Source organism: Scylla paramamosain, chromosome 2 (genome assembly GCF_035594125.1).
Source record: "Scylla paramamosain isolate STU-SP2022 chromosome 2, ASM3559412v1, whole genome shotgun sequence".
NCBI lineage: Eukaryota > Metazoa > Arthropoda > Malacostraca > Decapoda > Portunidae > Scylla > Scylla paramamosain.
Genome location: NC_087152.1, coordinates 16857501 through 16883894, shown reverse-complemented (window position 1 = coordinate 16883894; position 26394 = coordinate 16857501). Strand labels below are relative to the sequence as shown.

General features: G+C 41.9%; 1 long non-coding RNA gene across 1 annotated transcript in view; it reads left to right on the top strand.

Moving 5' to 3' along the window:
- Positions 1-856: 856 nt before the first annotated feature.
- LOC135106598 (uncharacterized) overlaps positions 857-26394 on the top strand; it is a 57849-nt gene continuing 32311 nt past the window's right edge. The window contains exons 1-3 of the long non-coding RNA XR_010271380.1: positions 857-951; positions 2429-2575; positions 10108-10239. This is a non-coding gene — a long non-coding RNA (uncharacterized LOC135106598). The remainder of the gene's footprint in view (positions 952-2428; positions 2576-10107; positions 10240-26394) is intronic.

The window sequence follows — 26394 nt, the reverse complement described above, 5'->3', positions numbered from 1 at the left end:
GGCACTAACAGCCTGAGTACGGAATCTGAGTCATCTTCCACTCTAGTGTGTGTGTGTGTGTGTGTGTGTGTCATTATCATTCTCTCTCTCTCTCTCTCTCTCTCTCTCTCTCTCTCTCTCTCTCTCTCTCTCTGCAAGAGTCATGTAGCTCCATCCTGCCCCGTCATCCTCTTTTTCCCCCCTTCAATCCATCACTTTAAGGGGCGGCGTCAGGTTCCAGTGCGCGCCGGACAAACCACCACGGCAAGGATGATTTATGGAGGAGCGGTGATTGCTGTGGTGAAAAGGAGAGCTTGGGAGTGAGCGGGAGGCGGGGGTACGAGCAAAGCCGGGAAGCGAGGGAGAGTGAGTAAGAGGGATATGGTCAATAGTTTCCTTCCCAAAAGAGAGAGAGAGAGAGAGAGAGAGAGAGAGAGAGAGAGAGAGAGAGAGAGAGAGTCTAAATTTTCTTGTGATAATAAAAATAAATAAATAAATAAACATATGATACCTTCTAGTTTAGTTTTATGTGGGTCCCGTTTTCCCATGTCTCCCTCACTGCACCTGCGTACGTTTTCTGTTCTTGCTTTGTTACGTCCCTCCCTCCTTTCTTGAGCTACGTTAGTATAAACAATGACATAGAGAGAGGGCGAGCTACAAGAAGCCAGCAAGTCTACACGTGGCAGTCTTTGTATTAGTGCATAAACGCTGATTGCTTAACCTCACAAGAACAACATTTCATAGCCTATAAGAGCACAAGAGAGACATCTAGTGGAGGGCTGCAGTAACACGCTCACTCAGGCAAGGTGTCAGTTTGTCATTTTATTGTCGGCATAGTATCTTTGCCTTCCGATCTTGTTTATTTTCCTTTGTTTCACGTTCCAGTATGATGATAACCAAGGAGGAGAGAGGGTGCGTCTGTGTACTTGCTGTGGATTTCTGCTCTCCTTTGTCATACCCTCTGACGAAAAGGTAAGATCAAGTGTGGTACAATTAATGTAAGTCGTGTCATAGTGTATAATATTTTATCAGATGTATATATTAATAAAGATTTAATTATTAGTCAAGCCGCATTTTTACTGTCTAGATAATCTTGCAACTATTACTACGACTACTACTGTTGCTGCTGCTGCTGCTGCTGCTGCTGCTAATACGTACTCCGTTTGGATCAATTGTATATCTTTGTCTATATTTAACATTAGAATGCAGTTATAAGGCTAAATAATCTCCAGATAGTTTAGGCGAATGGTACTTAGCCCTCTTTGCCCTCCTAACTTTCCATTCATGGGAAGATAGTTCCGGGATAGTGTGTGTGTGTGTGTGTGTGTGTGTGCGTGTCATCAACCGTGACAGAGAGAGTTATCAGAAGTTATTAGTGATGCAATTAGGTAATTCAGAGAGACCATTGCATGTTACATAACCAGCTCTTTTCCCTGCCTCTTAACGCATCCCTCACACACTGCGAGGGCTGAGGTACGCCTGGCTGTGATACGTTTGTACGCTGTTAAGTATAGTATTAATAGTGCCGTCCGTCAGCTCTTTGAATTAACGAGATGGTTGAGTCTTGTTGCTACTAAATTACATCGCTCTTTGAGGAAATGATAGCGACCGTTTCATGATATTGGTGAAGTACTCGTAATTATGCCACTTAGTTAGATATGTTAACTCTTTTGAAGTGACCATTAGACCCGAGGCGACCTGTTAAGTATGAGTACGAGTTTATACAGCTAAATGATAGTACCGCTACCTCTCCTCTCGCCCCACCCACGCCGCCGCCGCCGCCGCCGCCGCCGCCATCACCACCACCACCGCTCCCACCAGTACCGCCACCAGCTTTTATGAGGACTCTTATATTTCTGATTGATACTTATAAAACTCCCGTATCCCCACCACCCCCAACCACCACCACCACCCGTACCCTCACTACCCCCAACCACCACCGTCATCACCACTACCACTGTCAATGCCACCATCACCACACCTCTCAGTACTGCCATCTGGTTTCATTAGGATGCTCTTTTATATTTTTAATTAGTAATAATATAACTCCCGTACTATCACCAACTCCCACCATCGCCACCACCATCACCACCACTCCCTTCTGCCGCCGCCACCCACACCTGTCATTACTCTACGGCTCCAAGGTACTGGTGGTGGTGGTGGTGGTATGGTCAGCACTGAATAAATAAAATGGCCATTATGTTGCATATACTTTAAAGTTATGTACTGTTTTGTCAACAGTCATGAGAAGCAATGACTGTTGGTGGTAACTGGTACTAAAACAGTAAGTGAGCTACGGTGGTTCGCAAATACTGTGCTGTTGCTGCTGCTGCGGAGCATCTAGTTGCTACGCATTTAAGAAAACCAGGTACTGATATGTGTCTTACGAAAATCCTTCACATTCGCTACACATAACTCAAGTTACTTACTCAATGTATTTAACTTTCAGGTGCGTTGTGACCAAAGAGTGAGATGACCTAACGAGTAAACAACCCATCGCCAACAAGCGTCTCCCTAACAGGTGACTTGTTGCTTGAAGGGGCTAGAGCTGCTTGATCAGGAGCTACCAGGGTCACACACCAGTACACCTGAAATGGTAGGAGATGTCCTTGATCTGTATCTATGTAAGGAAGGGTTTGTGAGCGTGAATAATACGTGCATTTCTTGCCTCCTTACTGGGAAAGTCAGTATGTTGTCTGGCAACTAATATTTGTAGGCGACCAAACCAAGACCGCTGGGTCTCATGTCCCTTCTTTTCTTTTATTAGACTTACCAAACCTGCCAAATCCTGTGTTCAGATTTCGCTTCTTTTCCATCACTAGATTTAATAAACCATTCGCTCACATGACCTCTATTTTTCCTTCACTGAATTTACCAAACCATCTCTTCATATGTCATTTCTTTTCATTCTCATAGTTTACCAAACCTTCCGTTCAGATATCATTCCAGTCTTTTTCTTTCACTAGACTTACTAAATTTCTTGCATACATTAACATTACTAACCATCCTCTCAAAACAATATTCGTCTCTCAAAAGTAATACTTACAACCTGTCTCTTAGATCCTAGATTATTTACACAAGAATAAAAGGGACAGATACAAAATTAATAACTGGTAAACAGACATCGTGAGTATATTCCTAAACAGATGCATGAAAATAGGTAGAGAATGTTCGTTAATCCGTCTTGGAGAGAGCGTTGGGCAGGGAGGGATGAGGTGCAGGAGGAAGAAGAGGAAGGAAGAGAAGTCTGTGTTGGGTGATGGATGGACTGTGTGTGTGTGCATGTGTAAAGGAATGAAAGATGATGCAGGGAAGGCAGACAGACAGACGGGCAGGCAGGTATAAACACGCCTGTAAGTAAGAAGGTTGGATGCTAGATAGATGTATGGATAAAACTAACGGATAGACTAATAAAAAGACGCTTATACTGAGAAATACATCGATTTATTAATTACTAGAACATATAATACTCTACACATACACCGCGTTACCTATCAGTTTATATAATGATTACAAGACTGCGCCGCAAGAAAGAACAACCAGACACGGTAACCAATACTTCCCCACCCCAGGCAAGAGACACAAGCCTTCCTGTCATGTCACTCTTACCGGACAATTAAGTAAATCATACCCACACTTTCGGTGACCCACAACAGTGATTATTCAGCAGAGATAATCGTAGTAATAATTAACCTCGTATTTCCACTGTAGTTGACGTCTCATATTAACTCGGTGTCAAGGGTCTTCACTGTGGCAGATGAATATGATAGTAATAGATAATAGCATGTGCATCTTTTTGTTCATGGTGCTTGCGTCATTTCTCGCTCCCAGAATTTCGTAAGCTTCGTGTATATATGTATGTGCTCTTTGTTATTGATGGGATCTGTAATGCAATCTCTCTCTCTCTCTCTCTCTCTCTCTCTCTCTCTCTCTCTCTCTCTCTCTCTCTCTCTCTCTCTCTCTCTCTCTCTCTCTCTCTCTCTCTCTCTCTCTCTCTAACTTTTAACTTAAAGGTAGTAGTGGTGATGGTGGTGGTAGTGGTAACTGCTGCTGTTGTGGTAATAGTAACGGTAGTAAGTAGTTATAGTAGTAATGGTATTGCTAGCACATAATTGTAGTAGTTGTAGTAGTAGTAGTAGTTGTTGTAGCAGCAGTTCCAGTAGGAGGAGTGATAGTAATAGTAGCTATCTTGTTATTGTTTTCGTTCTATCGCGATACTTGCCCTAAAGAAGCACGGGGAAAAACAGCGAATCCAATTAGGGTGAACATCAAAGCGAGCAGCGAGTGTTTAGTGAGGACGATCCTAATACGCGAATAATGGACCGTGACGACGCCACGTGGTTCCTCTCACCTCTTTGTTTACCTTACCTAATTACGCTTCCTCTCTCTCTCTCTCTCTCTCTCTCTCTCTCTCTCTCTCTCTCTCTCTCTCTCTCTCTCTCTCTCTCTCTCTCTCTTGTCCAGTATAAATGTCGAATTCTTGAATTCTACTTAACAGATAGAATTTCATTGAAGCAACATCCTTTGCCAATATAAAGATGACAATTATAACAATATGTACAAAATTTCAATTTTCTATTTTCTAGTTATTTCCATCTAAGCAAAATAGGAAAAAAGCTATTTGATCCTTAAACTTTGCTTTTGTGGTTAGAACAATGAATTTATATTTTTACCTTATTTTATTATAGTAAACCTAACTATTGGTTTTCATATCTGGTAAAGAACTTTGCAAAAACTCAGTTTGCTTATCTAATTGCGTTTGAAATGTTGCAAATAAGTTAAAACAATGAAGGAAAGGATATAAAGATTCTAAAGATTTTTTATTTTAATAAGATCATTTTTGAACTGACCAGATCTAGCAAGAAATTTTTCATATTTAGAAGAATTTGCCTACATTTCAGAAACCCTCTCCAACCTCCAGAATGTTCCATCAGACACTTTTAGAAGTTTCTAGAATATTCTAGAACATTCTATTCAATGTAAACATTTCCAGAGTATTCTAGAACTTTCTAGAATACAGTAGAAATATGTAAAATATCAAGAATTTTCTAGAATCTACAAAAATTTTCTAGAATGAATAAGAATATTCTAAAGTAGGTTAAAAAAAATATTCTAGAATGATTGAGAACATTCTGGAACGCATTCTAGAAAGACTAAGAATATTCTAGAGTACTGCTTGACAATATAAAAATAGGGACTTGCAGACCACCAGTCAGTTCTGCTTTGGCCGCCTGAGAAGACACATCGCAAGAGGTGAAATAACATCAAGAGCCTCCAGTCATTCTTCAGGTGCGTTCTGCTACATATGTGATCAATTCATCAAGAAGTTCTCTGTGACAGCATCTGGAAAAATAGTGAAATTTAGCTATTTTGGGGCAAAAAATTCATTCTAAAAACCATAAAAGCAAAGTTTGCTGGAATAATGGACATTTTACATTGTTTTGTAATGAAAATAGTTGGAAAATAACACTTGCTTGTCAAAGACAAAAATCGTGTTACATCGTGTAATTATCAGAGTGATGAGTAACTATAATATAGGATTCTTAGTGTATGATAAAATAATTGATGACAATAATAAAATAATGATAGTAACAAGAATCATGATTACCACTATCATAACAACGACGATGATCATGTATAAGACTCTAACGTCACAATTACGGTCGATATAACTAATAACATTGGTCACATGTGGTTCAGCGTCAGGAATTACACAAGATACTTTTTTTTCATTCTAAATTGACAGATACTGAATGGACAGGGTGAGGAGAGAGTGGAGTACTAGGGTGAGGGAGACAGAATGACAGTACTCCAGGGTGATAGAGAAGTACTCCAGGGTGAGAGAGAGAGAGAGAGAGAGAGAGAGAGAGAGAGAGAGAGAGAGAGAGAGAGAGGAGCATCTCGTTACGGAAAAAAAGCAAAAGTGGCGAAAAGAATGTAATACAAAAAAAAAAAAAGAGAAAGTAAGAAAGAATAATAAAAGTGCAGGAAAGGTAAAAAGTTGGTGAAACTTGTAAGCGTTTCCTCTCGTCTTTAGTGCGAGGGTGCCTCAAGCTTCCAACTTCTGGAATATTTACATGAGAGTCACGGCAGCTCTCGGCGCGGCGCGGACCCTGTTATCAGCCCGGCGTGTGAGCTCAGCAGAGGCGGCTGACAGTAGTGCTGATCGGCGCCCAATAAAGCCAAGGGTCAACTTTAAGCTTCAACTCAGCTAGAGGGAAGAAAGCCAAACCAACACTAAAGAGAACCCACCGAAGGAGGCGAACCAGAGAAGGAATCTAGACCCATTACTAGCCAAGTGTGGGAGGAGAACCAACACTGTGCTAAGTTTGCCAAAGGAGGAGGCTGACCAGAGGGTGCGGGACGGAGGGAAGGCGGGGCGGTCAGTAGCTGGGAAGGGCTCGCCATTACACCCTTAAAGCGGCTGATTTTTCCCGGGGAACCTTTGTTTTGAGGCTTGTAACTTCGGTGGCTGGGATGAGGAGTTGTGAACCTGAGCTGAGGGTGCATTAGGCGGCTTTGTGCCTGGGATCGATGGCCTGGGACGCTGGTGAGGCGCGGCTATTGTTGTGGTTATCAATACTTAACGGCTCTTGCCCCCACCGGAGACTTTTAGTACCCCGGCGCGGTCCTTCCCCCGTGGCTGTTTTCTGTATGTGGTGGTTGTGAGGCGAGTGCCGACTTTTGTCTCGATTCTGTTCTTTCTTGGTGTTCTGATCCTGTTTGTATCGGAGGATTGTTTTCGTTTGTTTCTGTGTTCGTGGCCGTTGTAAGATATTAACTGATAATAAACAAATTTTATGAGTCACATCAAGTCATTCTATGTCGCTACCATATTACATTCTTTCTCTAGTAATTTTTTTCCTTTTGCATCCTGTACTGTATACAGTACATACACAGTAGTGAGAGAAAATTTTGAAAGTATGAAATGGTTGAAGCAACACACTGCGAAATGCAGAGAGAGAGAGAGAGAGAGAGAGAGAGAGAGAGAGAGAGAGAGAGAGAGAGAGAGAGAGAGAGAGAGCGAGAGATCTATTAGTCGTCTCTCTTCCCTTTGCCAGCTGCTGCTCGTCCTCCCTGGCCTCCATCCCTCCAGCGTTCACTCCTCTGTGTGACTAATGGCCAGGCACTGTAGTTCCGGGCGACAAGTGCCTGCCTCGCCAACTTAACCCCGGTGATTGTTAACGAGGTCAGCAAGGCCTTGGGAGTCGCGTGAGGCCTAGAGAAGCGTGAGAGGAGACAAAAGCAGGGTGTGGGGGGTGTTGGAGTGTGGGGAGCATGATGGCAGCAGAGGGAGAAAAAACGACAAAACACTTCCACAAACTGCTCCACGCCTAACGAGTGGCCTGGGACGCGCACTCCACACTGATGACTGATAAGGAAAACGCAAGTGGAAGATAAATCCCGAGGTGCTTGGAAATCCTCCAGTTAGCAAATTACACTCTGGAGAGAAAACTTAACGCCGTGCTCTCCTCCTGGTCTTTGTTCTTCTCAGTCTTTTCTTGTTCCTCTGAATCAAAACAGCAAAGAAGATTATCAAACTTGTCTCATTAATCAGAGGTGTGTGTGTGTGTGTGTGTGTGTGTGTGTGTGTGTGTGTGTGTACGTACGTGGAGTCGCGTGGTGTATTCATGCATATACAGAGAGAGAGAGAGAGAGAGAGAGAGAGAGAGAGAGAGAGAGAGAGAGAGAGAGAGAGAGAGAGAGAGAGAGAGAAAAAGGGGGGGGGAGTTGGGAGGGCTGCTCAGCGTCGGTGGGGAAGGAGGAGGAGGGGTGGTGCCTGTGTCTGGCGGTGAGTGTGCTTCCTTCCCTCCTCTCTCACTCCCACGCTAATGCTTTCCGCCTTCCTCCTTTCTTATATTTAAACCACCACATCAACTTTCCCCTTTTTCTCCATCCCGCTTTACTTCCGGCGGCTCCCCATCATCGCCGTATTTCTCCTGCAATGCTGCTGTTTTTTTTTTTTTGTTCCATTCTTATCACTTTGCTATCTTCTAGTTCTCCTTTCATTTTTTCTCCTACTTTTTTAAATTCAAGAAGTATTTAACACAGCTGCGGAATTTTTACGTAAATTAATTTTTAGTTTAGGGTTCGTTGTTGCTAAAAAGTTCCTGTTTCGGTTAATAAAGTTTAAGAAATATATCTGTAGTACATTCCTTGCCTTGTCGTGGTGCGTGCCGGGCCTCGGCTCGGCGCACGGACGAGCTGCCACATCCTCGGCATACATTCTCTTAACTTAACAATTTAATGTAATATACGCAGGAGGTAATTTCCCCTCAGCCTCCACCTCTTCTTGCTCGCCTTCCGTCTCTCCGTCTCATTCCCGCCCCTTTCTCGGCACTAAGGGTGTAACATTCCTGAAAGACATGACCAACAGTTCCTTCGTCTGGGGAAGCGTTGTGCGCACCTTGAAACTTAAATTGTTAGCGTCTGAATTTCACGTAAGGAAGGCATATATATTTTTTTTTTCTTTTCCTTTCATCCCAGTCTTTCTTTCAAGGTAAGCTCCCTTGCAGTGTCTGTGTTTCGGTCACTGCTCACGGGTATCTCGGTCCTACGTGTCCTCTACCGTTATTTTACAGATCGCAGTGCGTGTTACGTATCTTTGTTATCATAAATGAAAAGCGGGGCTTATAATGTTTTTTTTTTTTTTTCTATGCAAGTGGAGCATTGGCCTAGAACAAAAAAAAAAAAAAAATGCTGAGGTGCCAGTCCCGATGGAATTGGACAATGCCAGCTTTGATTTATAAACTTTCAGTAGCATCCTGCATCGAATCTTTGCTTGGATCAAGTATAGCCACTCTTACCAAGTATAGTTTATTGTATACATCAACTTCCCGTACTGTATTGTACTGAATATCTATAGAACATACTCCTGATCAAGTTTGTGCACTGGAGAGGAGAGGAAAGGGAAAAACAGAAGCAGAAGGAAATGGAGATTGACGAGAGTTATGGATGTTTAGTTAGGATTAATTTTTCTGTTGGTTATTTCTATTGTTATTTATTGCGATAATAATTGTAGGGAGTAATAGTAGTAGTAGTAATAGTAATAGTAGTAGTGGTACGTGGTTAGTGTTGGTGTTATTTTCGATACATGAGGCCTGTACAAACAAAAAAAGCACGAATTTGTTGCAACACTTGAATCTTTAATTAAAGTAACGTGGGGTTCACGGGCTCATTCAGCTGAAGCAGCGAACATAATCAATGCACATCTCCCATGTCTGTATCGTTGTTGTTTGGTGTGCGTGTGTGTGTGTGTGTGTGTGTGGAAGGAAGTACCTTCCTTCTTCCTCCTCTTTGTGTTTAACAGTGGTGCAGTGTGATCTTTAAGGAGGAAATGATGACGAGGAGACTGTCCATGGGGGTGTGGACTCGGAATGAGGCTTTAAACATGGGCACAATGGGTAGGGCTCATGAGGAAACGGTACAAATAGGGTGGTAGCGCTGAGGGTCACAGGGTCATAGGTTCGCGCCGGTTCCCCGCTGTGCTGTTTAGAGTGAAGCACATTCAGACTCGCACTAAAACGGCTGAGTTAAGCGGTATGACTCCGACCACTTTAAAAATTCCTCCTCTTTCTCTATTTTCTGTCTCTCTCTTTCTCTCTCTTTTGTCGCACTCTCTGACTCTGTTAGTTTTTTTTTTTTTCTTTTTTTGTTTCTTTTTTTCCACGAAAAGATTTTTTTTTTTTATTTGCTGGTTTTTATGGATTGTTTGATTGTTTTGTTTGTTCTGCTGCCGAGCTAGTATTAAGTAAACACACGTGTCTAGTTTTTATTCTGGTATTTATGTTTGTCTTGTTCTGTTTATATAAAGGGAAGATCGGCCTCGGGCTAAGCAAGGAGTGAGCAAAAAAAATAGACCTTAATGTCATGCCCGAAAGAAAGAGAAAAGTAGGAAGTAGGAAAAAAATGTGTGGCCCTAAATTTGTAAGTATTTGTCTTTCTGTCTGGCTCTCCTACTCTTCCGTGTCATCCTCCTCCCCCTCACTTCTCCCCCTTATCCTCCTCCTCCTCGTCTTCGTGTTTCACCTTCATCATAAATGTACCGCCGTGTCGCTCATCAAATCTTTCCCGGCGACTCGTCCCTGCAGGAGAAAATTGTGTTCACGTTGCATTTCTTCTCAACAGAGGCAGCGAGCGGCCCTGCTGGTCTGCGGAGACAAAGGTGATGGACTTCGAACTACACGAGTCCCGCTACGTACCTGCACGGAATCAAGAAGTTTGGAGGCTAAGGGAGAAGCAGAGAGAAAGGGAGGGAAGGTAAGACGGTGTTGTTTTTTTAGTTGAGGAAAAGAATGAGAGTTTTCCACTTCTGAGGTCATTTTGGTACCTTTTGGGGGTTGTGGCCTTTTCCTCTCGCCTTGCTGCAGTATTTCATTTTTTTTTTTTTTGCCTCTGTGTGTGTGTGTGTGTGTGTGTGTGTGTGTGTGTGTGTGTGTGTGTATTTGTGGTTCATTCGTTTGAACAGACCGTAACTGTTCTCTCTCTCTCTCTCTCTCTCTCTCTCTCTCTCTCTCTCTCTCTCTCTCTCTCTCTCTCTCTCTCTCTCTCTCTCTCTCTCTCTCTCTCTCTCTCTCTCTGTCAACCTATATTTGTGTTATATTCATCCTTAAATCGCCATCATCCTCGTTGATCTCGCGTTCCTTCTTGAATCGTTACTCTCTCCACTGTTGGCAAGGGACTCTCGTATCTCTCTTCAATGTGCGCTTCGTGGCAGCAGCATCGGGTTTGCTTCTAACCTCAGCCCCGCACACCTGCACCGGGGACTTGCCTAGACTCATTGCCGGCCTCGTATAGTGTCATGCTGGCACTGTGCTGTCCCCGCGGTGCGTAGCAGGTATTTGGCGAGGAGGGACGCGCCCATCACTGGCTTAGACGCGGCTTAGAAGCGTCTGGTCAGCTGGTCAACGGTCAACAAGGTCCTCATTTTATTACTGGTCTCTATACCTCAGTAGTCGAATGTCCTCCCTTTTGTGGTTCGCTTGGCAATGCTTGGGTGTCATGAAAGTTTTCTGAGGAAATTAACTTTGAAAGTACACGGCTTAGAAATATGTGGTTAACTAGTCAACAAGCCCTGCGCTATGTTACTGTTCTCTATAGCACAGTACTCGAATGTCTTTCCTTTTTATGGTTCTCGTGACAGCGTTTGGGTGCCGTGAAAGCTCTCTGAGGAAATTAACCGGGAGAGTACAAGGTTTAGAAACTTGTGGTTAGCAAGTCAGCAAGACCCTGTGTTATTATTCCCTGTAATGATGAGATGTCCTCCCTTTTATGCTACCCCTGACGGTATTTGGATGTCGTGAAATTTCTGGGAGGAAATTAACTGAGATACATTTTTTTTAAAGAGTTCACGGCTTAGAAACGTGTGGCCAGCTAGTCAAGAAGGCCCTCACTCAATTACGGTTCTTTATAGCACAGTAATCGAATGTCCTCGCTCTAATACTCCTCGTGACAATGTCTGGGTGTTGTGAAGACTCTCTTGGGGAAATAAACTGTAATATGTTTTTAAAAGGAGAAAAAAAACATGTTCCTCCTTCAGCCGTGTTGTGCTCACCAGCCTGGAGATATACACGTGTCCTCCAGCCTTGAACACGTACCCTACGTCGCCCGGCTCGTGTCAGGTAACAGTTCCTGAGAATTTAGACTTCCGACGGAGACACTGATGAACCTTCACTCCCTCGCTCCCTTCTTTCTCTTTTCTCTTCGTGCTCTCCAAGCTTCCACATACAAGCAAACACGAGAGTCGTCCTTCCGCACTCCGCCTTCCACTCTGACGTGGCCTGAAATCTTCTTCTCACATGCAATGGAACAAAAAAGAAGGAAAAACTATGTAGGAGTGTATTTTTTTATATATGTATATATATGCCTTATAGAAAGTTGGAAGACACAAGCTCATATCAACATCAGCTGTCGTTTTCTAAAGCTTATAGTTGGTCTATTTATATTTAATGTGTTGTCAATCTTTAGGTAATTACAAGTTCCTGTTAATCATTATATCTTGCTTATTCTTTCAAACATAACACTCTTTTGGCTCGTTCTATTTAATTCATTTTTCTTTTAATTTAAGTAATAAGAAATTTCAGTTAATCACCATTTGTTGTGCATCTTTTCAAACATAGTCCATATTTGGTGTCTTAAGAAATACCTAATGCTCTCTCTCTCTCTCTCTCTCTCTCTCTCTCTCTCTCTCTCTCTCTCTCTCTCTCTCTCTCTCTCTCTCTCTCTCTCTCTCTCTCTCTCTCTCTCTCTCTCTCTCTCTCTCTCTCTCTCTCTCTCTCTCTCTCTCTCTCTCTCTCTCTCTCTCTTTATTTTTACAAATCTACATGATATGTGTTTAAGAGTTGCTGTACATATACTTTACATATTTAATACAACAAATTAGGCTAAAGAAGTCACTGTTAATGCCTTCTATCTGAAAGCCTCTCTCTCTCTCCTGTTTGTAACAACCACACATTCACTGCAGTCTTGAACTGCTGCCTGGTCCAGCCCTCAACACTTGGCTGCACGGTAACAAACGCGTTCCACCAGCCGATGTATGTGTTCAGAAATTGTCTTTGCTGGTGCCACGTTCTGCACCTGGGCTGGAGTAGCTCTCCAGGGGCGTGTATGACAGCTCTGGTGGTGACTGAGGCATGTCGGGCAGGCTGCCGGAGAGCCTATAGGTGCGGCACTGGTTGCTGTTGCACCTTGAACTTGACGGTGAGGCCCGCCACGTCTCGCCGGTGCTGGAGGGTGTGCAGTGGAGGCTGAAGGCTGAGCTCACTGTTCCTGATGAGCCTCGCCGCTCGGTCCTGCACCTTGTCCAGGAGAGCGAGGTGCCTGTTTGCCGCGCCGCCCCAGGCCAGGCACGCGTACTCCAAGGGGGAGCGGACCTGCGCCTTGTAAAACAACTCCAGTCCCTTGGCGTCAAGGAGGTAGGAGATTCTCCTCAGGGATGCCAGCTTCCCCGAGGCCTCTCTGGCGAGTCGCTCCACGTGGGTTCTGAAGGTCAACTTACGGTCCTAAGTGACCCCCAGCACCTCCACCTCATCCCACGGCGTCAGTGTCTCCCCGTTGAAGGTGATGCGCGGGGCACTACTCGTCCTGTTGATAGTGAGCTGCTGGGTTTTGTGAGCGACAAACTTTACTTGCCACTTCCTTCCCCAGGCTGCAACGCGGCTCAGGGTGGCGTTGATGTCGCGGATGGCAGCAGCTTCCTCCTCCAGTCCATAGCTGTGGGATAGTGGTATGTCATCTGCAAACACCTTTGCGGTAGGAAAGAGGTGTATCAGATCATTGATATACACATTCCACAGCAAAGGGCCGAGGCAGCTCCCTTGAGGAACACCTGCCCTTATGGGCTGTGGCTCTGATTCCCTCCCATTGATGATTACTTTGAGATGTCTGTCTCTCAAGTAATTCTCAAGGAGCTGGAGGAGTGTCCACGCCTACAGCAAGGAGCTTTGTGATGAGAGCTGCGTGCCACACTTTGTCGAACGCCCCCTCGAAGTCAAGAGCCACGACGGCCGTGGTCTTCCCTTGGTCCAGGACCCCACTCCACTCCATCGAGAGGAGCAGGTGCAGGTGCAGGTCTGCCGCCGACCTCCCCTGCCTGAACTCAAACTGTATGTTGATCAGCAGGTGGTGCCTCTCGAGGTGCCGCGTGACTCTCGAGTCTACAACTGTTTCCAACACTTTGCTCAGCACAGGCAGCAGGGACACGGGTCTGTAGTTTTTTGCCTCTGTCTTTGCATTTTCTTGTGCAGAGGCACCACACTACTCCCCTTCCACATTTCAGGCCATGTGGCGTTGTCGAGGCAGTGGTTCAAGATTGACGCGAGTGGGCGCGCCAGCTCTGCAACACACTGTCGTAGTACGCAGGGACTAATTCTCTCTCTCTCTCTCTCTCTCTCTCTCTCTCTCTCTCTCTCTCTCTCTCTCTCTCTCTCTCTCTCTCTCTTGTGCTTCCACGGATTAAGCCTCTTTCCCTTCCTCCTTGCCGTGGCCTCAGTCCCATCTCGTCCCTGCCTCTCACCTCCGGGTTAAAGCTCCACTCCATCCCTGCCCTGGCAAGTCTCCCTCCAAGATTAAGCCTCGCCGTGTCTGTTTCTACTTTTCTTCCATTCCGCCCTAATTAAACCTTCTGTCCTACACACACACACACACACACACACACACACACACACACACACACACACACACACACACACACACACACACACACACACACACACACACACACACACACACACACACACACACACACACACACACACACACACACACAGGAATAGTATCTCTCTCTCTCTCTCTCTCTCTCTCTCTCTCTCTCTCTCTCTCTCTCTCTCTCTGCCAGGAGGTTTGTTTAATTGCATATCCCTTTAATATACGAAGCACAAAGCACTTTACCAACAGGACGCATAGCAGCAACATTATAAAGACTTCCTCCCCTTACACTAGTAGTTCTCCACTATACGTAATAAACTGTCGAATAAGTTATAATACCTTGGGCTTCTATCTCATATCTGAAGAAAAAGAACTGGAATGTAACCCAGAAAAAAAATAGTAAGATGGGAGGGAAAAAGAGAGAGAATACAAAAAAAGAAGGAAGTCACGTCCTTTGTCTTTATTTCCTTGTCCTTATATCCTCTCCCAGTGTCTTAATGCGGGACAGATCACTGGTACTTAGTATTCTCCTTCGACTTTTTCTTCTCTCTAATGGGAATCCCTCGGCTTTCTATTTCTCTCTAATTACTGCCTTCGGGAATGTCAGATGAAAGTGAGAGAGAGAGAGAGAGAGAGAGAGAGAGAGAGAGAGAGAGAGAGAGAGAGAGAGAGAGAGAGAGAGAGAGAGAGAGAGAGAGAGAGGGGGGAAGGGAGGGTGAACTGCCATCTATCCACTTGGAGCGATGATGGTTTGCAGAGTTTCAGTGGCTCTGTAATACATTCGGCTCGGTGAAAGCAATGCGGTGGCGGGTGGCTGTGTGTATGAAACAAAAAAAGCGCTGGTCTCTCGCCGGATGTTGTTTAATCCTGTCTATATTGCACCGCTTACACATACTGTTTCGTTTTTTACAGAGAATCTTTCCCTTTTATAGAATAAGAGAGAGAGAGAGAGAGAGAGAGAGAGAGAGAGAGAGAGAGAGAGAGAGAGAGAGAGAGAGAGAGAGAGAGAGAGAGAGAGAGAGAGAGAGAGCCATGAACCATTACTTTTCCAGCACGAAAGGCGATTTTTAGTGAATGCTGCGAATAGTAATCGGATACATTGAATTATTACATAAAAACCACGTTGTTTCCCTTAAGATGACGGTTTGGACTAAACTGATGAGGGGGGAGTATAATAGTTTTAAGACTCTTATTTATATGCAGTATAGACAGGCTATACAAAGATACGTAATCTACACGTAACACCTGGACGAGAATGCACATGTAATAATTCCTAAGCGAGAATGTATCAGCTGGCAGAGTGCATTTGCGGCCATTAAGCTGCAAAAGTCCGATCGGCGATTCAGCAGTGGAAAGAAAAATGTGTTATATATTGTGTTACTGGAATGGAGTTCACTGCCCTGCTTTGCTTTGCGTCACGTACGGGAGACAAGTAGGCGTGGGACTTTGTTTCATAAGATACCGTGTTGTATTGCGCTTTGAGTGATGAAATATCTGCCAGTGTTTCAAACTGAAGTATTTTAAAGGATAACTATTGTGTTCTGCGACTCCGCTAGTGTAGGCGTAAATGTTTTATCATCAGATGGTATTTCATTTCAGGTGTTCTTCGTCACAATAAAAAGTATGTTCGCTGTTAATGCATCCTTAGGCTAATGCATACTAAGGCTACTTCAAATATTTCTGATGTTCGGTGTGACTATCGCACAACTATGATTGTTCATGGCTTAACGATGATCGTCCAACGATTGTCTAGATTACTACTTCTTTGTTTTATAATGGGACTGTTTCGCTTCGAGCCACTACCGCTAGAGTCGCTAACGGTCCTCGTTGCTCTTGATAGTCGCACAGCTGGAGGCGAGTACGAGTATAATCGCAATCGCAAACGAACGTATTTGACTTGGAAGGATTGTCTGCGTCATTATGGTTCCCAAGTTTTCCGATGAACAGGAAAATGAATGCAAATGAATGATGTTGCGAAACATCATTCATTGTCTTTGATCAATTCAACCAGGAGGTCGATTTGTTTAACAGAAACGCGAAAAAATTCGGCAAACATGTTGGGGTCTTCACGTAGCTGACTTGCAATCAATTTTTTAAATAATCTCTCCATTCCTCAATTCAAACATCAGATACTTTTTTTAACTCTTTTCCCTTGTACATTTGGAAAAGAACTTCACTTTCCATTTCTTCAACTAGAAGATATTTAATTAACAACTTCCTACTTCTCAATTTGCTGAAAGCCATTTTCTCGTGACGGACACTTCCGCCACGTGACTGGCTGTCTCATCGAAAATCACATAGACACAGATGCTCGAAGGAAAATAGTTCACCCTCTATTATCGAGCAGGAATAATCATTGAACAATCCTCATAGAACTATAATTATGATAATCGCATCGAGCAAAAAGTATCTTTAGCAAGTGTCGTTTGTTTGTCACCAGGTTGCGTCTTACCTCGGTAGGTGTTTCGCATCCAAACGATCCAAAACGGTTGATCTTTAGTACTACAGCATTTGTGTATGTACCAAAGCTATATTTGGATTAACACAAAGTAATGCGTGAACAGGATGCTGGTTCATTAATGCACTTGAACGACAGAGAAAAGACAGTAAATTTTCGTAATGTTATTTCTCCAACATGCGACTCATTGTTCTGTTTCCCTTTTCAAAATTGTACATCCTGTTTGCTAAAATGCTCTGTCACATTAGATACCTAAATAAAGCACTTTAAAAGTTCAATATGACAACAATATCCAGTAAATTTAATGAAATATGTTGCTTTTGTCACCAGATACTCTTACATCCTCCCCCCGTTACTTTGCGTAATCCATCAGACTTCACATCCAGGCATCTCGCAAAAAAATAACACATCTGCAAACATTTCAACTAAAATATGTCACAGGCTTTCACTCTGCCACTCCCCACAATACTTCTCGCCATTTTCTTCCTCCTCACGTAGCTTTCCCAATCCGCACAATGAGGATCAGTGTTGAAACAAAAGTCTTCCCGTTTATCATTGTTGGAAAACATTCACACGTGTGTCAGTCCTTCATCACACATGCACTAAAACATTTCCATTGTATCGCGTGGCTCGCATTTCATCACTACCACCGACACTAAATGTTTCTTGCGCGTGTAATCCTTTCCTTGCATCCCAATACTGATTTTTGGGGGTTTTGTTTTTCGTATCCATGAATTACTAATCTTTCCCACGGACTGTTCCCTTTACACGGTTTTTGGCGCAGCGTGGCGTTAAACTCACAAAATTCACCTTTTCAATTTTTCACTATATCTTTATTTTCTAGACTATTTTGTTATCGGTATTTTCTTTCTTCGCCATCGTTGGTTTTCCTGCATTTGTAGTGTTTTCATGGATTTTTAATGTAATTTGGTAATAGGGCAGATTTCCAACCTTTCGATTGTCTGAGAGGAAAAAATAATACGTCAGGAAAAATCATTACATGAGCATGCAATAATACGTTAGGATTGCAAACTAAGATTCTATATCGTAAGCAACATGTCTCCCTCTATTGCACACTTCGCTGATCTATATGTTAATGAAGAGACCTGGAATAAAACTAGATGGAGAAACCTGGAATGGAACTAGATGGAGAGACCTGGAATATACAGAGAGAGCTAGAATAAAAATAGATACAGATAACTGGAATAGATGGAGGGATCTAGAATAAACAGAGAGATCTGCAATAGATGGGAAAACCTGGAATGGAACAATGTAGAGATACTTGGAATGTAACTAAATGGACAGACCTGGGGTGGCGTTAGAAAGAGAAATAACTTAGAACAGAACCAGGTAGAGACGGATGAAGAGAAGAGGAGCTGGAATAACCTAAACTAAATGGACAGCCAACAGAGATAAGTGCAGAAAGTTAAGGGAGAGACCGTCGCCCCCCGGTACAGTCATAGAGGCTAGTGATGGTGATAATGAAAGACAAGAAGGGTTCCTCAGTCTCCATGAAGCCCATGATAACACTGCATGGCTCACACAGGCGTTAGCAACAAATACTCAGAGGTGGAAAAAAGAGGAGGTTTGTCGAGAGAAAGAGGTGACAGTGTTACAGAAAGACTAAAGAGATAGAAGGGAGAAAATTAGATATAAGGGAAGTGTAGTAAAAGAAGACAGCTAAAAGGAAGAAAAATGGCATAGATATTGAGTGAAGGAAAAAAGGTGTTAAACTAGTTAGTCATTAATAACTTGAGAGAGAGAGAGAGAGAGAGAGAGAGAGAGAGAGAGAGAGAGAGAGAGAGAGAGAGAGAGAGAGAGAGAGAGAGAGAGAGAGAGAGAGAGACAGGGATAAGTGATAAAGGAGGGAAGGATAGAGAAGGAGGGGACGACTAGAAAGATGGATGGCAGGGCAGAGAAAGAGAAGGGAAGGAGTTCATATTATAGCGAATAATTAACGGAGATTTATGAGGAGGGAGAGGAAATTCGAGCATTGAAGTATGCTTGAGTAATTCTGGCAGATTCTGGCAACAGCGGCAGTAATAGAAGTAGTAATAGTAGAAGTAGTAATAGTAGTAGTAGTAGTAGTAGTAGAAATAGCAGTGTTAGTATCAGTAGTGTTTGTTATAGTTGTAGTTATTGTATTGTGAATGAATTTATATTGGAAAGGAAGAAAATACTAATTAACTATCAGTATCAATCCTTAAAACTTTACTTCCAATCTTGATCGTCTGTCAGAAGAGGGACGGGTGCCATGAACACTCCGCCGCATTAGTGTACATTCCTGACGCAGCTGTTAGTATTATTCCTCACCTGCCAGTAGAGTTTTCTAAGAATTCCGTATTTTCTATATCTGTGGATAGACTGAGCAAAGATTTTCTATTTCGGTTCGTTCCCTGTTTCAAAATAATTCAGGGAGTGAGTAAGCTGGCTGTTCTTTTGTGTCTTTTTTCTGTCAAAAGATTGTTACTGCGTCTCGCCTTCTTCAGGGCTAATGCAGCGTTGCCACTGAAAGGCGGTAATAGCTGTGCGGTTGTATCTCTTTCACCAGTTTGGAAAGTTATTGACGTAGAGACTCCAAGCATTGCCAATACAAAGCTTTATTGCCTTCGTAGAAATCTAGGAATGGTAAGAGCTGCGGTGGACTGAGAATGGAGAGAAAATTGAACGCAAGAACACAGCAAACTAAGAAGAATGTGTAACGCCAGTTGATGTACACAAAGCAGCTCCTGACATGAGATGAGATAAGGATTTTTGCCGAGATGGCTCAGAATAGAAGGACGGCTGACAGATGAATGGAAGTTGAGAGACATCTTTGTCTTCCAATAAAACTGAAGTTGTTGTTGATGGTGATGGCGATGATGTGGTGATGATGATGCAAGAGATGGTGGTGGTGTATTTCACGGAGCAAGTCACGCAGGCGCATCACCAATAGTCCGTAGGCTAGATAGGAATCAATAGTAACTGTTCATTTCATGCTGAGGACCTAGCAAAGCTCCCGAGAAATGCTGTGAAGTTAAGTAGTGATGGGAGTGGCTGAGGGGCCCTGTCGACCCCCACCGTGTATAAGTGTTTTCATCGACAGCATCCAATTCGTCTAGGCAACCTTCCCTCTGTGACACTCCTTTCACTCCAAGCAAAGGACTCCTTACTTGAAAAACGTATTGTCTGTACCCTTTGAGCCTTGCTGTCATTACGTCCTCCATGGCTGCCTCACACACCACCTCGCTGCGCACGCCGTTTTTCTTATCACGCGCCCTTTTCGAGAACATTTGATGCAATACCGTATCAGGATTTTCTCCGACGGTCTTTCATGTTCTTGCTCGGAAAATAATAGATCAATAACTCTTCTTTTTACTCTTTACTACGAATCTCAAAGGTGAAGGAGCGTGAACGTCAGGAGGTTGCAGTGATACTTACTGAATATTGCCATTTAAATGGAGTAGTGATATTATAATATAATGGTCATGTTTTTCATCCACACTCGAATATTGTGTGTCATAAATCTTAATGATCTTATTGATAAACAGGAGTATTTAAACAAAGACCAGTTTCATTAGGAACACTATATTAAGACAAAGCTTTTGACTGTCACTGAAAAAGACTTGACATTACTTTTTACTATTACTCAGATATACAACTGTTACAAAAAAGTTTGTCATTCATCAGGTATTATTCAAAATACGATGCAGCTTTTCTCATTCTAGCAAAAACATGTATGTGACGTATGGAGTTTTCTTCTATAGGTGTTCAGTGTGGCCGCGATTGGCGTGTAGGTGTGGTGTGTATGTGCATGTGTGTATGTTTGTCTCCGCCTTGCACCATCAAGCGAGAACATTAGAAAAGAACGTGCGAAAGAACACATTACTAGTTTGTTCCCCCTGTCTGTGTCCAGTCCTACATATGAATCTCTCTCTCTCTCTCTCTCTCTCTCTCTCTCTCTCTCTCTCTCTCTCTCTCTCTCTCTCTCTCTCTCTCTCTCTCTCTCTCTCTCTCTCTCTCTCTCTCTCACGGGTAACATCCTTCATCCCACCTTCTTTGTCCTCGCATCTTTCTACATTACCTCCTTCCTCGTCCTTCGCCTCACTATTCAATATTTATACGTCATTCTTTCCCCTTTTCTTCCACCGTCCGTCTCCTTCTCCACCGTCTCCTTTTTGGTCCTGTCCTCCCTCCCCTGTATCGCCGCTGCCTTGTCCTCTTTATCAGACTTCTCATCTTCATTGTCCTCTTCCGCCCCTCTTCCTCACGACAGTTTCACTCGCGTGTTCGTACAGGAAAGGAGGGAGATATATTGTTTTATGATGCCTTCCTCCTCCTCCTCCTCCTCCTCCTCCTCTTCCTCCTCCTCCTCCTCCATTGGCTCTTCCTGCTTCTGCTTCTCCTCCTCATGCTGCCGCTGCTTTTCCTCCTCCTCCTCCTCGTCACTTTTACTTCTTTCTTCAATTATACTCTTGATACAATAAAAAAAAAAAAAACTGTCTATAGTTACTGCGCAATAGTAGAATTCGCTGAAAATTTTGTTTTGTAGAATATAAAAGTTTTCTGGTTTTTAAAGTTGTGCGGAGCTTCACATGCATGGAGGAAAATCAAATAGAGGTGAAATAAAATAAATGGTTAAAAGAACGAATTGCCAAGTGTGTGGACAAGAAAAAAGAGGAAACACACACACACACACACACACACACACACACACACACACACGCAATGCAAAATCTAACAATCGTACCTATAAGTTATGACATATAATCTTCATATTCGTCAGTTTTCATGAAAGATATGTTAGACAAGATGAAATTTCTTTAAATAAATAGTATTTTCTCCCCTCAGCAGCACCAGAACCAGAAGTTTGCATTCCACACCTTTGTACAATGTTTGGTGCCTTTCCTCCTTGTTTCGTGTCTGTAATTTACATGACTTCTCACTTTAAAGAAATGGTACTGATAGAATTAACTTTTTTTCTTATTCTCCAGTAGAATCGTAACTAGCCTAGATTTCAGACCATAAGCGATTTTACGTGTTCTACCTTTCTCTCTCTCTCTCTCGTGTCACCAATTCATATAATTTTTCACTAAATAAAACCCTTTAAAGAAACAATATTGAAAGATTTTTTTTTTCCAGCACCATCGCCAGCAATCTAATCTACATTTCAAACGTGCCTACGATGTTAGGTGGCCTTCCTCCCTCTCTCATGTCACTAATTTGTATAGTTTTTCACTTTAAAGAAATAATATTGACAATCATTTTCTTCTCTGGAAGCAGCATGTGTAGTTTAGTTTTCAGCAATTGTGCAATGTTAGATGGCCTTCCTCCCTTTCTTGCGTCACTAATTCTATAACTTCTCCCATTAAATAAATAACAGTAACAGAATCAACTTACGTTCTCCAGAAGCAGCATCAAGAGCTTAGTTTCCAGCCTTCGAGCAATGACAGGTGTCCTGCCTTCTCCTCTCCCATCACTTAATATTTTTCTCAGCAGCATCAGGGATCTACATTTCAGACCAGCATGCAGTGTTAGGCGTCCTTCATCTCTCCTTCCCACTCCTGCGTCACTAATTCCTATGACTTGGCACCATCGTCTTGCGCCTCGCTCTCATCTCCAGCTGGGAATCGCCCTGCACTGAGCAATATATCGCAGTCCCAGGTGTAAGGATGGGGCTTCATTTGCCGCCCTGTTGTCCCCTGTGGCTCGTGGACGTGAATTGATATAGTGGCATCGGGGGCCCTGATGCACCAAAGCGGCAGGCGCGGCACTGATGTATGTCGCTGTAATTGTTCACCCGTGCCCTAAGCGAGCCTGTAATTGGCAGTGATCTCGGCGTTCATTTCTGCCTCGTTGTGCCGTGAGGTGGGCGGTTCCCTGGATGCGTCATTTTCTTACCCTGCTGACTCATTTTCTATGCTCATGCTTCCTCTCTTTGCTGGGAATGTACATAATTCACGTCATGTTTGTCTGTGTGTCTGTTTGTCTATGTGTGTTGGGAGATGTAAGTTAGCTCTCTCTCTGTCTCTCTCTCTCTCTCTCTCTCTCTCTCTCTCTCTCTCTCTCTCTCTCTCTCTCTCTCTCTCTCTCTCTCTCTCTCTCTCTCTCTCTCTCTCTCCAACCTCCTCGTTTCCTTCCTTCCCTCTTGTGCTCCTCCTGCGCCTCCTTTGTTCAATATGGACATAAATAAATCTACAGTAAATGAAAGTAGAGAAAAGGTACCATACTATTCAAGGGCAAATTTTAACAAATTAAGAAACATTCTGACCAACTGGAATGTAATCATAGAAACTACTAACATTAACGTAGCGTGGAAGATATTCATTTCTAACCTTAACAAAGCTCTTGTAAAATCTATTTCACTGAAAAATGGGCGAAAAATCGTTAACAGTAAACACAAGTACAAACAGCCTCTCAGCCAAAAAACGCGCGTGTGTCAAAAATACAATCAGACTAAAAATAAGGATAACAAAGCAGACCATGATTGATTGCGGCGTCATTGTAAAAAAAAAAAAAAAAAAAAAGACGAGACAATAAGAAGACTTTCAACTTCATATTCCTAATTCATGTAAAACAAATCGACAAGTATCTATCTTTTTTCATGTCTGAATAACGAAACGCTCATTCCTTACTATATGTCATCTGATGGGGGTATATTTTACTAAGGAAGGTAAACAATTGTTATGTAACAGAGTAAAGATTAAAAAGATCTTAGTGATGGCTCGTTCCTCAGCGACTTACTGCTGACCCCGTCAAAGTAATGGTAAAAGGAATTGTGTTCTTGCAGACCAACTCGCCTATCACTATAGTCATCTAGTTAAACGTACCTCAGTGAATTAAATTTTTAACGAAGAAGCGCCTCATCAGATAACACAAATGTTAGGATTATAAGTAGACTGTATGTAGTAGAAGTAGACCTCATCTCTTTTACTTTTCTCACAAAATCCATGTTGTTTTTCCATAGAGAAAATGGGGGAGTTACTCTTATCATTAACTCTGACTTTCAAATTGTACCTATTCACCAATATACCTTTGTCAACGATGACATAGAGATATGCACAGTTATGTTAAAACTTCCAACTAAGTTTATATTTTCTGTTATATACAGACTGCATAGTAAGCATATTGCGGTGGAAGAATTCACAGATACAATACATAACATTCTTTCCCAGGATTTATTTAAAAAAAATAACACGGTACTACTTGGGAATTTTAATATTAATCTCCTTGAACATTCTTCCCATTAGCCAACTAACCACTTTTTAAATTCCATGCAAACATTAAGTTACTTCCCGCATATATCTCGTCCTACTAGATTTCTGATAATCCTAATTTAGGTCAACCTTCACTCCTTGACCACATTTGGACAAACTTCACTCTACCATCTACCTCTGGAATCATCCACTACCAACTATCTGACCACCTCCCCACTTTCCTACATACTGCACTGATGTCTGATCCTTGCACTAAGCATAAGATAGTCTACAGAATCTTTAACAGATTTCAACATAACTTATTTTACCACTAATTTATCTCTAATTAACTGGAATGATATACTTAACTCTGATTACATAAATGTAAACTTTGATAATTTTATGGAAACTCTGAATAAGCTTTACTACAAATATTTCCCTAAAGTAACCAAATTTGTGACTGCCAAACGACTTTCTAATCCATGGTTAACATCAAGAATACTAAACTCAATTAAATACAAAAGTAAATTACTCAAGATGTACAAATCAGGAACTGTCAATTACTACACTCACAAGCTATACCGCAACTATCTTACGCAATTAATTAGAACTACAAGGAATAATTACTACATTAATATTTTCAGTAACTTTAAAAACAATACTAAGAAAATATGGCAAATTATTAATTAATCAGCAGGTCGTCATCAACCAAAAACAAAGATATCTACTTTATTCCTTAAAGATGCCTCACTTAACAAGGCTGAAGTAGCAAAAGCTCTTAATGAACATTTTAGTGAAACTCCAACCAGACTCAATGATGCACTACCCCTTGCTATCAGAAATGCCACTGAATATCTTCATGGAAGTTATCAAAACTATGATTTTCCCTCCATTCAGTTCTATTGACGTGATGAATGTTATCAAGACATTTCAAAAATAAAAAGTCAAATGTTAATGAAATCTCCGTCAACATACTTAAACGTAACACCGAGGAAACTGCTTACCCTATTGCAATACTTTTCAATCAATCAATATCCACAGGTAAATTTCCCTCTTATCTAAAGACTGCAAATATTACACCCGTGCATAAGTCTGGCCCTAAAGATAAGCCTAACAATTATCGTCCCATTTCTACCCTGTCTCTATTCTCCAAAATATTTGAATTATTAATGAAGAATAAATTAGTAGCCTATATTGAGAGTAAGAAAATTTTGAGTAAATGTCAGTGTGGATTTAGGTCTGGTCCTAGCACTTATGATGCCCTTAACTATTTTTCCTCTCACCTCTACTCATCTCTTAGCAGTAGACTATCAGTCTTATCCATCGTTGTCGACTTTAACAAAGCCTTCGACACTATTAATCACATGATTCTACTTGACAAATTATATTTTTTTTATAGTATACGTGGACCGCTACACTCCTAGTTCCAAAACCATCTAACAAACAGATCTCGGTGTATAATATATGATGGTCATAAGTCTTCCACATGAAATATTTATACTGGTGTCCCACAAGGGAGTGTCTTAGGACCTATTCTGTTCACTCTGTATATCAATGATATTACTAATATTTTCACCTTTGCTAATAACATCCTCTTTGCTGATGACATGACCTTGTATTTCACAAACTCAAATAATGAAACATTATTTCTACAAGCTAATCAAGATCTTAACAAATTACACAACTGGTGCCTAAGTAATAGACTTTCTATTAATACCAATAAAACTTACTATATGCTATTTTCTAATAAAATAAGTACTCTCTTGCCTGGACTAACAATCAGTAATAACATTATACGTAGAACAACGAGTTTTAATTTTTTGGGAGTCATGTTTGACGAAAACCTAAACTTTAAATCCCATATAAATTATGTATCCATCAAACTTTCAAGAAGCACTGCAATGCTGTATAGACTGAGAGATTTTATTTTATGCCCTGTGAAATAATGAAAACCTTGTGTTATGCACATATATATCCACACGTTTACTGTAATCCTATTTGGAGTACCACTTATGCCACCCATCTGACATGCCTGGACAGACTACATAAGAAAATCATCAGAATTATCACAATAAAGTTCTTACCTCGAACACACCACTCCTCTATTTAAAAACACAAAAATTCTTAAACTTCAAGATATAACTAAACTTTCAATTGCAAACTGTATGTACAAAAATCAGATCAGTGCCTCACTCCCTTCTCATCAAAAATATCCCACACGACATAGAGAACAGCTTTGCCTTCCATCCCATCTCCTTACACTCTTCCGACACTCCACCATGTACTTAGGACCTTTAATCTGGAATTCTCTTCCTGAGGATATTAAGAACGCTCCCTCTCTCTGCACTTTTAAAAACAAACTTAAGTGTCATCTGTTGGATTCTTATTAATTCTTATATGACAAGACTGCCTTTTTTTCCTTCAGTTCGACCTAACATCTTTCCTCCTTCTGTTCCTTATATAGTACTGTGTGTTGTAGCGTATTTAATTTGCTCTACATTGAATGTTTTTCTTTTCCTGTTTATATATATATATATATATATATATATATATATATATATATATATATATATATATATATATATATATATATATATATATATATATATATATATATATATATATATATATATATAT